Source organism: Belonocnema kinseyi, chromosome 3, assembly GCF_010883055.1.
Source record: "Belonocnema kinseyi isolate 2016_QV_RU_SX_M_011 chromosome 3, B_treatae_v1, whole genome shotgun sequence".
In the NCBI taxonomy this organism is placed as follows: Eukaryota; Metazoa; Arthropoda; class Insecta; order Hymenoptera; family Cynipidae; genus Belonocnema; species Belonocnema kinseyi.
The window spans coordinates 2,048,821-2,064,641 of record NC_046659.1 but is presented as its reverse complement, the minus strand read 5'-3'; the positions used below and the strand labels follow the sequence as shown (position 1 = coordinate 2,064,641).

Here is a 15,821-nt window from a genome sequence, read left to right as displayed (position 1 = left end):
GTGGAAGAAGCACACGGCATTTGATCAATCCGTCAATCTGATGCCAATTCATGTAATTTGAACTAGCTAGACCTGTACACTCCTCATCGCCAACATAAATTTTCGGGTCACCTACAGGAAATTCTACTATTTTCGAAATAAATGGATATAAAGAGCAAACACCGTTGTATCGGATTTTTTCATTAATTTTAAATTTTAGAATAGCACACTGTATTTTCAGTACGTCCTCCGAAAAACGCTTCACGTGGATTTTAAGCATCCTGGTGGAGTAAGGGGTGATTTTTAAAATACTCATTCATACCGGGTGAATTTTTCTTTAACTTATCACATTTACACTTCCATATTTCGGTTAGTACATAACCGGCTATTCGAATTTTTTCACTCGTAGCGCGAGTGTTCTCATAACGCATATCAATTGTATCCCCGGATGTTAATTTCTCATCGCGATTTAACTTGTAACAATCCATATACCCATGCCAATAGGAGCCATGAAACTGCAATACATGGCGCTTTTCTTCACCATTTATATAGTACCCGTCAACTAGCGATCCCTCTGGTAGACGGAATTCACGAGACCTTACTGCGTGTTGGACTTCCATCCCAATTTCTCGTACTACCCATAAAAACCATTCAATGGATTCTGGAACATGCAGAAGCGAAGTAGTGCATTCAGTAAAAGGACATACATTACCACATTTAAAAAAAGAATTTCTATATGCGAGACACGCGTGACGAAGTATCGTCACATCGCTCACACAATACTCTAGTATTTCCTTTTTAAAATAAAAAACATAGTCGTTTTTACATGCATCGTACCACTCATAAAATTCTTTAAGAGCCTCGATACTCATGGTATCTCGAGATTAATCCTCAACCGGTAGCAAAGGACCTACATACAAATCATTCTCTGGTCTACTATACAATGTGAGAATATGCCTTTCTGTGAATGCTCACCAGTGAGATCGAATGCTTAGGGGAGAGCACTCAAAGGCATAGGCATATAGTTCAAGCTATCTACGAATTTACATTTCCCGACCTGCATGAGTATGTTTTTGGTACCATTCAATATTACTTTCGGACAGATTCTCGTACCTTTAACCTCTACTAGGTATCTAAGAATAAATTGTAGATCAAACCCTTTTGCATTGTGTGCAATGCAAATTGTCTGACTAAACTGTTTCCCCTCGTGCGTGACATGCTCTATAAAATCCTGTATAGTTCATCTCCTCTCAATACTAACTGTCGAGCACCACAATATTTACAAAAATCATTCATATTTTCAATCAGTAAATAGTCAGAGCAGACTTTCAGAACTACAAAGAGATTCAGGTCATGTATGTTTACCGAATTATCCGAATTATTGATGGTCTTTAGCATCATAAAAATTTACTACTCTGAAACATGTTCAAAGCTGTACAAATATCGTTTTAAAAACAAGGAGAAATTTATAAGTAAAAATGACCTTCTTCACTGTTCTCCGCTTCCATTTTATTTTCAACATGATCAGGGTGATCGTATTTGATATTTCCGGAGATGAAGAAGAGCCCACAACGGAGGATAATAAAAAAAAGGACCAAGGAATACAGGCCGATTATAGTGATGCAGAAAACTGCTTTTGATGGACTAAAGCAGACTGTTGCTTGTGTCGATGAATGATTACGAAGACTACCAAGGCATGTTGCTGATATCGAAAAGTTTTTAAATCTCCTAATAGATGAGACACATAAGTACATTTTGACAGAGAGCGTTCAATCTCCTAGTGAAATGCTTATTCACCAGATTATTGCTGTTAAATTCGAATATTTGAGCGAGAAAATTAAACAACAATTGCCAAAGTCATTTATCGATTTATACTTCCATTTAGTGTTTTTAAAAAATAACTAGTATATATACATCCTATGTCGCAGCAGCAGTAAAATACTTGATATCAGAGTAATTACCTTTTCTGTTAGTACATATATTTATATAGCTTGAATTAAGAACCTACGTGTAATTGCTTAGCAAAAATAAAATAAAAACACATCGAACCAGAAAAAATACGTTTTACTTAAATCATCTGTCCTTTTAACTTTAACTATTTATAAAAATTTCTTTAAAAAAGTTAAGTTAGAAACATTTTTGAAAAAATGACTACAATTTTTTAAAATAATATAAGTTTTAAAATAAGTGAGATCGGTAAAATTTTGAAAATTAGTAACAGGTAGAGTGCCTGTCATAGCGCACCCCCACTCCACATTTTCCATAGTACCTGTCATAGCAGATTTCCCATAGGACCTTCAATGGCTGATTTCCCTCACTCCCAATTTTCCATAGTACCTGTCATGGCGGATTACCCGTGCTCCAAATTTCTCATAGTGCCTGTCATGGCGGATTACCCCACTCCAAATGTCCCATAGTACCTGTCATGGCGGATTACCTTCACTCCAACTTTCCCAAAGTGGTCCTAGTCTACTACCATAGATATGGTAGAATATAGAAGGGTACACTCTTTTCAGAACTTCACACCGGTGCCCAAGGGGGATGCTTGACTGCCGATCATGTAGGTAGTTGGATGCATCGTGGGACGTTTACATTGTTAGAGAATTAGATCGAATTAAGAAAATGTAAAATTTGGTAAAGTATTTATTAACTAAATTTTAATTAGCCGACTCAATTTCCTGATGACATTTGAACAAAATGAGAAAAAAGTTCATGGAAACCAGTTAATTTCTTCAAATCTAGTTGAGAGTTTTTGTAATTTGGCATCCACTTGAAGATTTACTAAATTACTGAAAATATTAACCAATTTTTGTAAACTTTTTTTTTATTTTACTAGAATTATACAAGGAAAATCATTTGACTAATTCGATTTTAAAAATTTCGAAAATATTTTATAAAACATTTCTTAATTTTATCATTATTGTTTTAGGCGGCACCAGAATAATGAGAAATGCGACTCACTTGTCAGTGACTCATTTTCCATAAATTCAACCAGTGGAATTTCCCTGAGAATAAGTATATCACTGAATTCTTTTAGACAGTATATTTATCTTATCGACAAATATAAACAACGTTATTAAAAACAGCAAATCGTTAGGTAAAAATGGATTATTTCCATTAAAAAAATATTCGTGGATATTAACTGACATGAATGACAATCAGTCCTTAGAAGTTATATAGATATCAACCTACTCTTGAAGGGAACCTGATTTCAACTCATTCTATTTTTGAAATAAGTTTAGCCGTCTTGGTACGACTTTGTCGAGCTGTTTGTGATAAAGTTTAGTATGCTAATTGAGGGAACAGCTGCGCGAATTCCCTGCTCGAGCAAGATAACGAAATTATTGAACTTAAATTGCTATACTTATGATGCCGTATAGATGACTCGTTTGGCATCTTCATTACAATGCGTATTCGGGTTGAGTAGACATTCGACATATTTAACTATTTTTAAAGATATATATACATTTAAATTTATCTAAGGATTTTTTTAGCGTTTTGAAAAAAAATTCTAAATAGAACAACAGTTTTTATAAAATTATTTTTTAGCTAGACTTTACCCCATTTCTCTCATTATTTTCAACGTTTCTTATTCTTACATCTGCTTTTTTCTGTGCCGAATACTTTTAATATGTCTCCAATAAAAGTTTTTCTTATGCGGAAAGAAGTAGCGATCGAGTGCGCTTGCAGAAATAATATAGTTTAGCACTGTAATCGAAGACGCAGAGGCGAACCTGTTTAGTCATAATTTCATATTAGCGCCTGCCACTTTTTAATTTGACGATAAACATTTATTGATTCCCTAAATATTTACTTCGTAATCTTTAATATTTGGCGGCGTTTCTTGATTATCGTGTCAAATATTAAAGAAAGATATTTCATAGCCATAGTATTACTCCATCATTTGATGACACAAAATATGGACAGTGAATTCAGCTATATTTATTTAAACGATCTTCAACTTATGCTTTCGCTTTTGTGTATAACAAAATAAAATCTATTCTTACATTCTAATAATCAGATATATTTGTGTAAAATTTGCCGCCCCTCCTCGATCATGTGAAATGTCCACGTTTTGACAACCCCTCAATCTGAAAAATAGGTTTTAAATAAGGTGTCTGTAGGTGCGTCTGTTTGTAGATTGTTAGTACGATAACTTTCGCAAGAATTAACAGATTGCATTGGCATTTGACACACGCTTTCAATGTTTTCAATTTTCAATTTTTTTTACGCACTCTCATGAAAAAGACCTATTGATAAGTATTGGAAATCCAAGACTTTTTCGTAAAAAAAGTACTGGATTAAATACTTATTAACACTTCTTTTTTAAGGGGGATTTCGTAGTGCTAAAAAAGACATAAAATTGATCATAATCACTTTTTTGCATAAAGAAATAACCAGAACTATAGCACTCACAAGATTAAAGGAACTAATGAAAATTTTAAGACACATAACACACGACCCGTGCAGAGATTGCCCAACTTATTCCCGAATTGCAATCTGGGCCCGATCGGATTTTCCACATGTGGCCCCAAGGGGGCAGATGATGTGGTTCGCATCAGAACCACGTCGGGTCGGTTTAAGTAAGACAATATTATGTCATGTTTTCTGTTATCGTTGTGATATTGTTTTTCTTTCATATAACTTAAAATACTAAATGCAAATAGTAGATTGCGAGTTCGGAATCACAGAATTGTTGGTGAGACTTCTTATATCCGCAATGAAGGCAAAGGTAAGCTTTAATTCGCTAGAATCAACAATACAATTCATTTTCAGCTTCTGAACATTTCCAGCAATATATTCAAGAAAGTGTCGCCATTTTGAGTGCATTTACTATTTATGTGAATAAAAATATGTTATCCAGCTTTTTAGAATTTTCTATAATGTTGCTGATATACTAAAAATAGAGATCACCTTATACCAATTGTATGAATTTCCGAATTAGTAACATATCTGATTCATATCTGGTCAAGATCGGGTCCACATTTTGGATGCCCAGATCTGGGCCCGGTCGGGTAGGCGGTTACATTTACGGTCTGGCACTAGACAGATTACCCTATCGGGCCCACAATTTTCCCGATCGGGGCCCGACCGACGCGACACCAAAATTTCTGCACGGGGATATGAGAAAAAGACAAGAAAATAAAATGTTGAAAGATAGGACAAAAAATGATCTGACAAAATATTAAAAATAAAAAAGTTTAATTTCTGGACGAACAACATAAGCTACGAAAAAAAAACAATATGGCAAATGATATTTCTTTCAAAAAGAGGTATACATTTATTAAGTATCATATTTTGATAGGATTCATAATTTTTGTTTTAAATATAATAAATTACAATAAAAATGAAAAAATTAAGTTTTGGAGAAATGACGCAAGGTAAGAAAAAAAATGTACAAATTTGTTTTAAGCTTTTGTTATAGGACTTTATTAGAAATAAAAAATAGATAATTGCCAAAACGACGCAAGTTAGAATAACTTTTTATTTTTAAAAATTTTTGGCTTTAATTGTATATAAAAATTTTCATAGAATCATTTTACGCTAGGATGCGTATTCTTGGTTTGAATCGGGAAAAGTACAATTGAAAATAAACTGAATAGATATAAGTACGATAACTTTCGAAAGAATTAACAGATTGGATTGATCTTTGGTATACTTTTTATAACTTTTTTTAAAAAAAGAAAATGATCAGAGTTTTTACATTTCCAAAATTCAAACAAACAAGCGAAAATGAAAATTTTAAGCCAAATAACACACGACGTGAAAAAAGTTAAATAATGACAGTTTCTTCTGAAAATTGCCGTACAAGCCTAGAAATGACTGGCCTTAATTTTTTGTTTAATTTTACGCTTTCCGAGCACATTCTCATTGCGCGCTACGCGCGCGGTTCGCTTTTTCACTTCGCTCGCAAGTTTGAGCACGCGTAGAGCGAGCGACTGTTGGTTCTCGCGCTTCGCGCTCGATAATGCATTTACCTCGTTTACCGCGCTCGGTCTATATATATTTCCCACACTTGGGCACAACTTTTTTCAAAATAAAGGTCAAACCATCGACAATAGTGATTTAGTGATACTGAATTCTCTTTTGTTAAAACTCCTTCGGCTTTAACGAACAGACTGTCATGACGCATCTCGCGCTTCGTGCTCGAATTTTTCCCTGAAATTGGATGTCATTTCCATAAAAGTATATTATTACAATTCCTAACATGCATTAGTATTAAAGTAGATATAGTTTCATTGTTTCGTTTAAAATAATGCGCATTCTTTAAAAAAAAATTGTTATTAAACATTTCGTTGCAGCTTCTGCCGTTTTTTCAAAAACTGAATTTTCTCATTTCCAATTTTATTTTTGGGATTCAAACTTACATGTACGGTCTACATATCAGGCATTCTAGAATGGAGTATTTAGTTATAACGACTGTCCCGCGAAACTTCGAATAATAAGGGATTGAGGGACGGGGGCGATTAGTTTTAACCGAGAGTCATAGCTGATTAATTTTTTATGCTAATAATAAATAGTTGAATGAAAAAAATGTAATTTTTGATTCTTCATTACTTTTTATGCTGTCAAAATTAGAATTTTCTATTTTTCAAGAAAGTTCAAAAAGTTTTTATGATAATCTCGTAGGGCATTCAAAAAGCAAAATTTTTCTTATCTTCCTTTTTTATGTCGTGCGTGATTTGGCCTAAAATGTTCATTTTCGTGTGTTTTTTGGAATTTTGTAAATGCTATAACTGTGGTAAATTTTGATTTTATTAAAAAAAAATAGTAGATAAATTGTTCGTCTTTGAGAAAAATATGAAACGCCCCACAGAAAATTTTTTAATTTTGAAAAAAAGTGTTCTAAAAAATATTCAAAATGTGTTCACTTTTTCAATTTTTATCAAAAATAGCTGGCTAACGAACCTGAGTTTCATTTTAAAATACTAAAGGTATCAAAGGACAATCCAATCTGTCAATTGCTTCGAAAGTTATCGTTCTAAAAATGTTGAAAAACCATCCACGAAAAGACAGAACGACCGACACACAGAATCATACGCAAAATTCTGTTTTGCGGTTTAAGTGGGTTTCAAAATGGGGACCTTTTACAACAACTGGAGAGGGGAGTCAAATTTGATACAAACCTTCTCTGATGAGAATGTAAAAATGAATTAATTTGTAATGAATAATGTTTTGATCGTTATGTTTTGTGTTTTATTCGTAGAAAATAGCATTTAAAACATAAAAATTAAGGTTTTTGAAAAGAAACTACACACGAGAAGAAAAAGAAACTAAAACAAAAATGTTGTAATGAGAATGTGCCTACGCATCAGACAGATTTTTTTGACTGTTAATAATGTTTTTCACGATTAAAACATCAAATACGCATCTTATCAAGATATGATTTATAGCAAGTTTCTAGATCCTTTTGAATGCACAATTTTTTTTACTCATCTTTTCACCTATTTTGCATAGTTTAACCGCAAAATGTAATTTTTTATTTTCCATTATTTTTTAATGTTGTCAAAATTTGAATTTTCGATTTTTCAAGAAAATTCAAAAAGTTGTTACGATAATCTTGTAGGGCATTAAAAAAAACATTTTTCTTCTCATAACTTTTTTTCATATCGTGCGTTATTTGACTTGAAATGTTTATTTTCGTGTGATTTATAGAATTTTGTAAATTATGTAACTGTGGTAAATTTTGGCTTTATAAAAAGAGTCATTATCATAAATTGTTTTTCTTTTTGAATTCTGTGAATGTCCACACAGAAGATTTTTGAATCTTGAAAAAAACCAGTCTCAAAAATGTTCAAAATATGCCTGTTTTTTTTTAGTTTTTACCCAAAATGGCTGGCTAACCAACTTGAACTTTATTTTTAAATACTAAAAGAGTGCGCTAAGGGAAAACTTAATCCTTCAATTCTTTTCAAAGTTATCATGCTAACAAATTAAACAAAAAAAATCCACGAAAAAACAGACAGACTGACTGACAGATAGACACATTCGGAAAAACCTGTTAATCGGATTCAGGGGGTCTTAAAACGTGGACATTTGACGAAAACTGGGGTGGGGGGTCGAATTTTACACAAATCCAATACATCCTTTAAAATCTTGTAGATAAAACTACACAGCGCTTAGGATGAAGTATTACTTGTCCTTAATCCTTTAAAGGATTCGTACACGATAAGTATCTTCTGTTATTTGAAGAGTTACCTCTATTGATAGTGTTGATTTATATTTTAACGGTTGGTGTAATGATATCTACTATCAGCGAGAAAATTATACGCATCTGCCTTTGAAGCTTAAAAACTCAGCCAAAAAAAAGCTAGCGTAATAACAAAAATAGTCATATCAAAGCTAAATGTGGTCTACGAAAATGAGTTTAACAACGTTTATTTTAAAAAATTTTGTACTTTGCAGACTGACAAATGTAAAAAAAGTAAGGATTCTTAGGTTCATTTAAGAATAGTCAAGTTTAGAGCATTGTTTTTTATACAAGGGGCAATGGAAAAAATTTGTAAAAATTTATGAGTATGAGCAAAATTGTTGTGAACCAATTGCAGTTGAGAAATTTGAGAAATAATAAAAATTGTTGCTTAAAAGTAAAAAATGTACAACTGAATTATCTTCAGTTATAATAAAGATATTAAAGCTATTCTTTTTTTTACTGCCGACCGCTGGTGCCTTTCTTCGACCCGTGGCCAGGTGCTACCCAAGGATTCAGAACCGCGGTCCGAAGAAAGGCACCAGCGGTCGGCAGTTAAAAAAAAGGGCCGCCCTTCTTTTTGCCACTTTTTTTACAACAACGAAAAAATTTCTAAAAATATCACGATTTTCACAAAAGAAGAAGAATATCACATCCTTCCGGGTGATACAAAATCATTAGAGAGCCTTATCGTTACATTTTGCAGTTTGAATCGCTTTAATATCTTTAGTAGTACTGAAGATAATATAGTGGTACACTTTTGTACTTTTGAGTAATGTTTTTAATTATTTCCTAAATTTCTCTACTACAATAATTTCACAACAGTTTTCATCATACTGATAATTTTTTTTTAATTTTCCCATTGCCCCTTATATAAGAAATAATTCTTACTTTTTTTACATAAACGTAATATGACTAATTTTTATTCCGCTAGCAGTTATTTCGTCTAATTTTTTAAACTTCAAAGGCAGATGCATATCATTTTCTCGCCTATTGTACACTCATTTATGGTAACCATCTCTGATGATAATACAGATTCCTTTAAATTTACTCATATCGTAAACGTAAAACTAGGACATTTATCCCACAAGGAAGGTTACCCAAGTTTCTGCTTCGAAATGAATTCGTTCTTGAGGTATGCTTTAGAGCACTAAAAAATAACATACACGTTTTTTTTATACATACGTAAGCTAATTCAAAGTTTCTACATACCCGGCGTGAAGATTCGTCTGAAAGTTGAGAAACCTTACCAACCATAAAAAATAGGTAGTCTTTATAATTTTTTGATTGCTTGTTTCAAGAAAAACAAGGAAAGAAATATTACTCTTATGAAACTTTGCTTTTAGATCGAGATATAGTATATCTGAATTTCTCAAAAAAATTTTATTTAATACAAAATATTGTAGGAGATGAATAAAATACATGTTTTTAAACTGTTGTATACTACCAGAAATAATTTACAGCAATTAAAATGTTTCAGGAATGCAGAATATGCTTTGAGGCTGGTTTAACCCTTTCGAATTAGAATTAGGGTGCATTATGCCCATAGACTGCCATGTTTTCCATTATCACAATGTTTCCTGTCCTGAAGATATTTTTCCACTACGACCATTAAGCTGCAAACTTAAACTTTTTAAAAATGTTTAGGGAAATAAAAATTTTAATTCATGGTACATCTCAAACTGACAGGAAACCCCCTCAACCCGAACTGACCGATTTCAATAATTTTTTGATATGTTTTAGCACACCAAAAAATTAGAGATACGTATTTTTTCATGTGCCGAAAAACATTTTAAAGGAGTGATAACTACCCCTAAAGTTCATGCTGATAAATGAATTTTTTAATGTATCGGGCAACCTAATAAATATTTTCCAATAAAACAAAATAGAAAATATTGCTTATAAAAATCCTGAAGTGCTGCGGGTATTCATGACCAAAAGGGTTGCAACCCTTAACTTCTATTTATGAAAAATACGATTTTTAAAGAATATTTTCATCATAAAAGACATAGTATGAACTGAAAAACTTAAGAAAAGCGTTTTCGTTAATGATATCCAATACTAAAGCTTGTATATTTCAGAATTTTTCAAAAGAACTACCCTCACATAACGAAAACTACCCCTCGAAGCAATGGGCTACGTGCGAAAAGTAAAGCATATCTTTTATTTATAAAACTCACTCTGCATGTCAATGGAATCTTATTTATGTCAATTAAAAATATCATCTAATTTTTTCGCAGTAGTAACATTGAAAGGGTGAGATAAAGTCACCCCCAGAAATGAATTATCAATTATAATTCAAGTTATAATTGGTATTTAGAAACGAAATAAACTGCAAAAGATTTCTTATCAGAAGCCTGAAATACTAGATACAGTTATGATCAAAGGGGTTACAACTCTTCTTTTATGTTTGAAAAAGGTATATTTGTTATTAATATTTTTATTATCAAAATCATAGCCTGAACTAAAAAAAAATATTATCACAATTTTTGTGAATAATATCGATTATTAAAGTTGACGTATCTCGATTTTTCAAAAAAAGTTCCCTTAAGCAAGGTTACTACCTCTTAGAGAGATGAGCCACATACAAAGAATACAAAACGAGAAATACTCTATCTATAAATAAAATCTTTTTTAAACGAGTGAAAATATAATACAATCCTTCTGCGGTAGTGATACCAGAGGGATGTAATAGTCACCCCTGTAGATCTTTCATTGAATAAAAGATATGAAGTTGAAAAATTTGTTATGTATTTCGTTGGTTAAAAATTTTGATTATTATAGCTTGTGTGAATACAAATTTATAGGAATTTTTTTTTGAAATTATACTGCAATAAAGCTATTTTTTTCTGATAAGTTTATGAAATATGGTATCCTTAAAAATGTACGGTACGTAGTTACTATTATAATAACAACCTTCATTACTATAATTTATATCATTATTAGTTTTAATAATATTAAAAAATCTCCGATTGATTTTATGATTCATTGAGAACTCATGACATAACTCATAAGAACTCATATATAGTTAAATTTCTTATTACTTGATATTATTATTGAAATTAATATTCAGTTTATTTTGTCAAGCATTTGCAAAATTTCCATAGAATAATTTCAAAATTATGTAAGTAAGAATAGTACAAAAGTAGGTTTAATTTAGAATTTATTTCTTATATACTGTACATTATATTTGTTGCTATTTTTAAACAAAGAATATTATTAATAGAAAATCCGCAACTGATCAAATCACAAAACTATACCTTCTCCTCTAGAGTTATCTTACACTATATTATTCTTCATAGCGTCGACAATAATGATAATCTTCATAAAAATGTTTAAAGCATAATTAGTTTTTACACCAACCACATCGTATAATAGCTGTATTCGAGCATCCTTCTATTTCGCAGTGTGTGTTGCAGGAATCTCCAAATATAAAATCAACAGAATTTTCTACTTTTTCTGGATTATCATCTAAATAGTTGCTTTTATACCAAGCGTATTTAAAAATATTATTATATCTCGGTGAGGAAAGTTGGTTGTGTACTAAAGATTAAAGTTTGATAATGTTGTTTCTTAAATGTAAATTTAAGTCATAATCCATTAAAATCACTTGATCTGAAAATTGCCGAACGATGTTTTTCCAGGTGCGGAGCCCATATACGTCAAGTGGTTGGATTTTTCTGGTTGTTCCTGTTGGTATTTTTTTCACGTTAACAATTTCATTTTCTGGCATTGTTTTCTCGATAATTTTATCACAGTGACCACTCCAAGAATCAAGTAATAGTACAGACTGACGACCTATATTTGGATACAATAATTTTTCAAAACAAATTTTAAAGATATCTGGAATTAGAAAATTTCATTTATCAAATCATTCGATGCATTGTTTCAAATAAATGATCAGAAAAATCCTCACCTGTAGTTAATTTCCCAGATTTGGATGACACTACACACACATTTTCTGGTCAAAATAAATTAGCTTCTACAATAGAACCAAACTAACCAGACTTTTATTTTAACACTAAAAAAAGGGGTGTTAGTAGTTGTCCCGTAGCTACTATAAGTGGCTGCATGGTGTAACTGTGTGTGGTCGATGACACTGACTGTACCAGGGATTGCACTTGTTTCTCGCCTTCGACTGAAAATGTCCTTCCAGAGTGCATTTCTAATCGATATCCACTCTGATCTGAATTACATAAATTCTGAATTCAAATTTTTCGTATACACGACCGAATATCAGCAACAAAGGCATCTGCTTTAGTTTCAAGTTCCGAACCACTTTCCAGTGTTTATCTAGTAATAAACTTATTTATTCTGCGAGATACGATTCTGTGAGCTTTTTTAAACTTTAATAATCAATTTTTAGAAGTCTTAAATATTAAATCTCTTGATTCTGGGTCTATTTCCTTTTATGCTTGTAACGCCCACCTACGTATGTCGCGATCATGAATTATCAAACCACCTTCAACAGCAGCTTTGAAATTATCTAGTGTATAATGGCAAATTCGCGTAATTTTCTCTCTGTAAGTTTCGTCACTTCTTTAATATTCTACGGCTTTTTGTTTATATTCAAAATTTAATTCCTCTTTATCCTCTGTACACTGATTTGCTGGTGCCACGTCAGGATCAGGAAAGTGATGTTGTACTTTGTCTTCGATTATCTTCGCATCGCAGTCTTTATATTCCTCATGAAAATCCAATGTCTCTTCAGTAATCATATCTACATCATTAAATTCATTCGCAGCATGTATCAATATTTGTTTGAATGTTTTTAACAAATGAATTTCTTTATCATTCGTCATGTTATTTGGTATTTGTAAAGTTTGAAAATACACTAATAATAAATTTTTAACGTTTAAAGGATTAATCCTCATTGTTAAATCTGAAATAAAAACACTGATTGCGAATAATAATTCTTCATTACCATTATGTCATAATTAAAAATATTTAAGATCTCACATACATATATTTATTAATATGAAAATAATAATAAAATAAGTTTTATTTATTAATTAAAAATTTTATCAAAATAAGAAATAAATTGCAATGTGCACGTTAATGCTATATAATATTTTTAGAAATAAATTACCTAAACTGTTAATACTTTTGAACTATTGGATGGAAACTTAAGTACGATACAGACAGTTAGGTATTCGATTAACACATTATTTATAATTAGAAGCGGGCTTGTAAAAATAGTAGTTAAGAGAATACTCACATTATTGATGCAACAGCTGATTGATTATTTGTGGGCACTTTTATACAACGCTTATACATATTTGTCGATTCTAGTATATAAACGCATCCAAGAAAATTGATCTTTGAATTTCCTAGTTGAAAGCACTGTTGTCACTTTTCAAGAAATTTTTACTTTCCTGAAACTACTGACAAACGTAATAATATGACAAGATTATTCGAACGAGGCGCAGATATGACTATTGTGTTTACAATAGCATGGTTATTGCGGCGAGACGTACAATAAACACACACACACACACACATATATATATATATATATATATATTCACGTGTACGGTGGATGTGCGATTCATCTGTTTTTTTCTCTAATCGTGTTCATTCGTGAAAATTCGGTCTCTCGAATGAAATTATTTATAGAATGTTTTTCACATTAACAATCAGTTATTGATTCTTAAAAACGTACTTAAACGCGTTTTTATTCATTGGTTATTACATAAATCTTAAATAAATGTTATATTGGATCGGTTGAGAATTATACAATAATGAAAAAATGAAAGTATTGGCATTTTAAGTAAGGAATTAATTATTTCATTTATATATACATGACGTAAAAGAATGATAATTATTCTGCGATAATAATTCACTGCGAGTTTCGTAAACATGATTGATTGATTGATATTGCAAGTAATTCTAATATTTAAAAAATTGCTTTAGTGTTAATGCTTATTTTTATACAAATAATATATTGAATGATAGAACATAACAAATATTTTGTATTGATAGATTTTAATATAATGATAAAGATATTGTACTAATAAGTTGAAAAATTGTTTGTATTTTTTTACAGTTTGAAGAGAATTGTGAAAATTGTATCATCGAAACGTTATGATATTTGACATGAAGTAACAAGAAATTTAACTATATATGAGTTCTCATGAGTTATCTTATAATAAAAATTTTTAACCAACGAAATACATAACAAATTTGTGTACTTTATATCTTTTATTCAATGGTGGATCTATAGGGGTGACTATTACATCCCTCTGATATTACTACCGCAGAATGATTGTATTATATTTTCATTCGTTTCAATAAGATTTTATTTATGGATAGAGTATTCCTCTTTTTTTATTCTTTATATGTGGCTCATCTCTGTAAGTGGTAGTAACCTTTCTTAAGGGTACTTTTTTTGAAAACTCGAGATACGTCAACTTTAATAATCGATATGATTCACAAAAATTGTGATAATATTTTTTTTAGTTCATGCTATGATTTTAATAATAAAAATAGTATCTCAGGCTTCTTATAAGAAATATTTTGCAGTTTATTTCGTTTCAAAATATCAATTAGAACTTCAATTATAATTGATAATCCATTTCCGGGGGTGACTTTATCTCACCCTTTCAATGTTACTACTGCGAAAAAATGGCATTATATTTTTATTTGATTTTGAAAAGATTCCATTGACATGTAGAGTGTGTTTTATAAATAAAATATATGCTTTACTTTTTGCGCGTAACCCATTGCTTCATGGGGTAGTTTTCATTATGTAAGGGTAGTTCATTGAAAAACTCTAAAATATGCAAGCTTCAATACTGGATGTCATTAACGAAAACGCTTTTCTTAATTTTTTTATAATTTTTTTAGTTCATACTCTGTCTTTTATGATGAAAACGTTAATAAAAAATAATATTTTTCATAAATGAAAGCTAAGGGTTGCAACCCGTTTGGTCATAAATACATGCAGCACTTCAGGCCTTTTATAAGAAATATTTTTCATTTTGGTTCATCAAAAAATATTGATTAGGTTGCCTGATACATTAAAAAATACATTTTTCAGAATGAACTTTAGGGGTAGTTTTCACTTCCTCGAAATGTTTTTCGGCACGTAAAAAAATACGTATCTCTTATTTTTTTATGTACTACAACATATCAGAAAATTATTGAAATCGGTGAGTTTGGGTTTAGGGGGTTTCCTGTGAGTGTTAAAAGATAGAAAGTCTGGTATTTTGTATGCCACTTCATTAACCATTCAAATATCAAATTTGATCTGAAAAAAATCAGGAAAATCAGGAACTATAAAATATGATAAAGGATATCTCTGGACTATTTTTTGAGGGATGATAACCAAAAAAACTTAATTGTGCTAAATAAAAATTGTATGCATGTAAATTATTTTGAGGTTAGTGTCATTTTTCAGCTCTGTCATTATGATAATGTAGTTTTCTGTGTTACCGATGCTGTCCCTAAGCGCTCTTGAATAATTATGGGAGAGAATCGTAACACAAATATCCTCGAAATATAAACACATGTTTTTAGCAAAATCAAAATTTTTTGGAATTAATCAACAAAAAAAGTGTGCAGGGACGTCCGTCAGCATGTTCGCTATCATTTCCAAAATTTTTAAGGCAAAATATTTATTATTCTAGAAAAAAAAGCTGGGGGAACCTAA

At 31.0% G+C, this 15,821-nt stretch overlaps 1 long non-coding RNA gene across 1 annotated transcript; it reads right to left on the bottom strand.

Moving 5' to 3' along the window:
* Positions 1-11,385: 11,385 nt before the first annotated feature.
* On the bottom strand, positions 11,386-13,568 carry LOC117169501. Its single transcript, XR_004466665.1, has 3 exons — positions 13,389-13,568; positions 12,087-13,052; positions 11,386-11,968 (listed from the first exon to the last, which is right to left on the bottom strand). It is a non-coding gene; the product is annotated as an uncharacterized LOC117169501 (long non-coding RNA).
* Between the last annotated feature and the right edge of the window lie 2,253 nt (positions 13,569-15,821).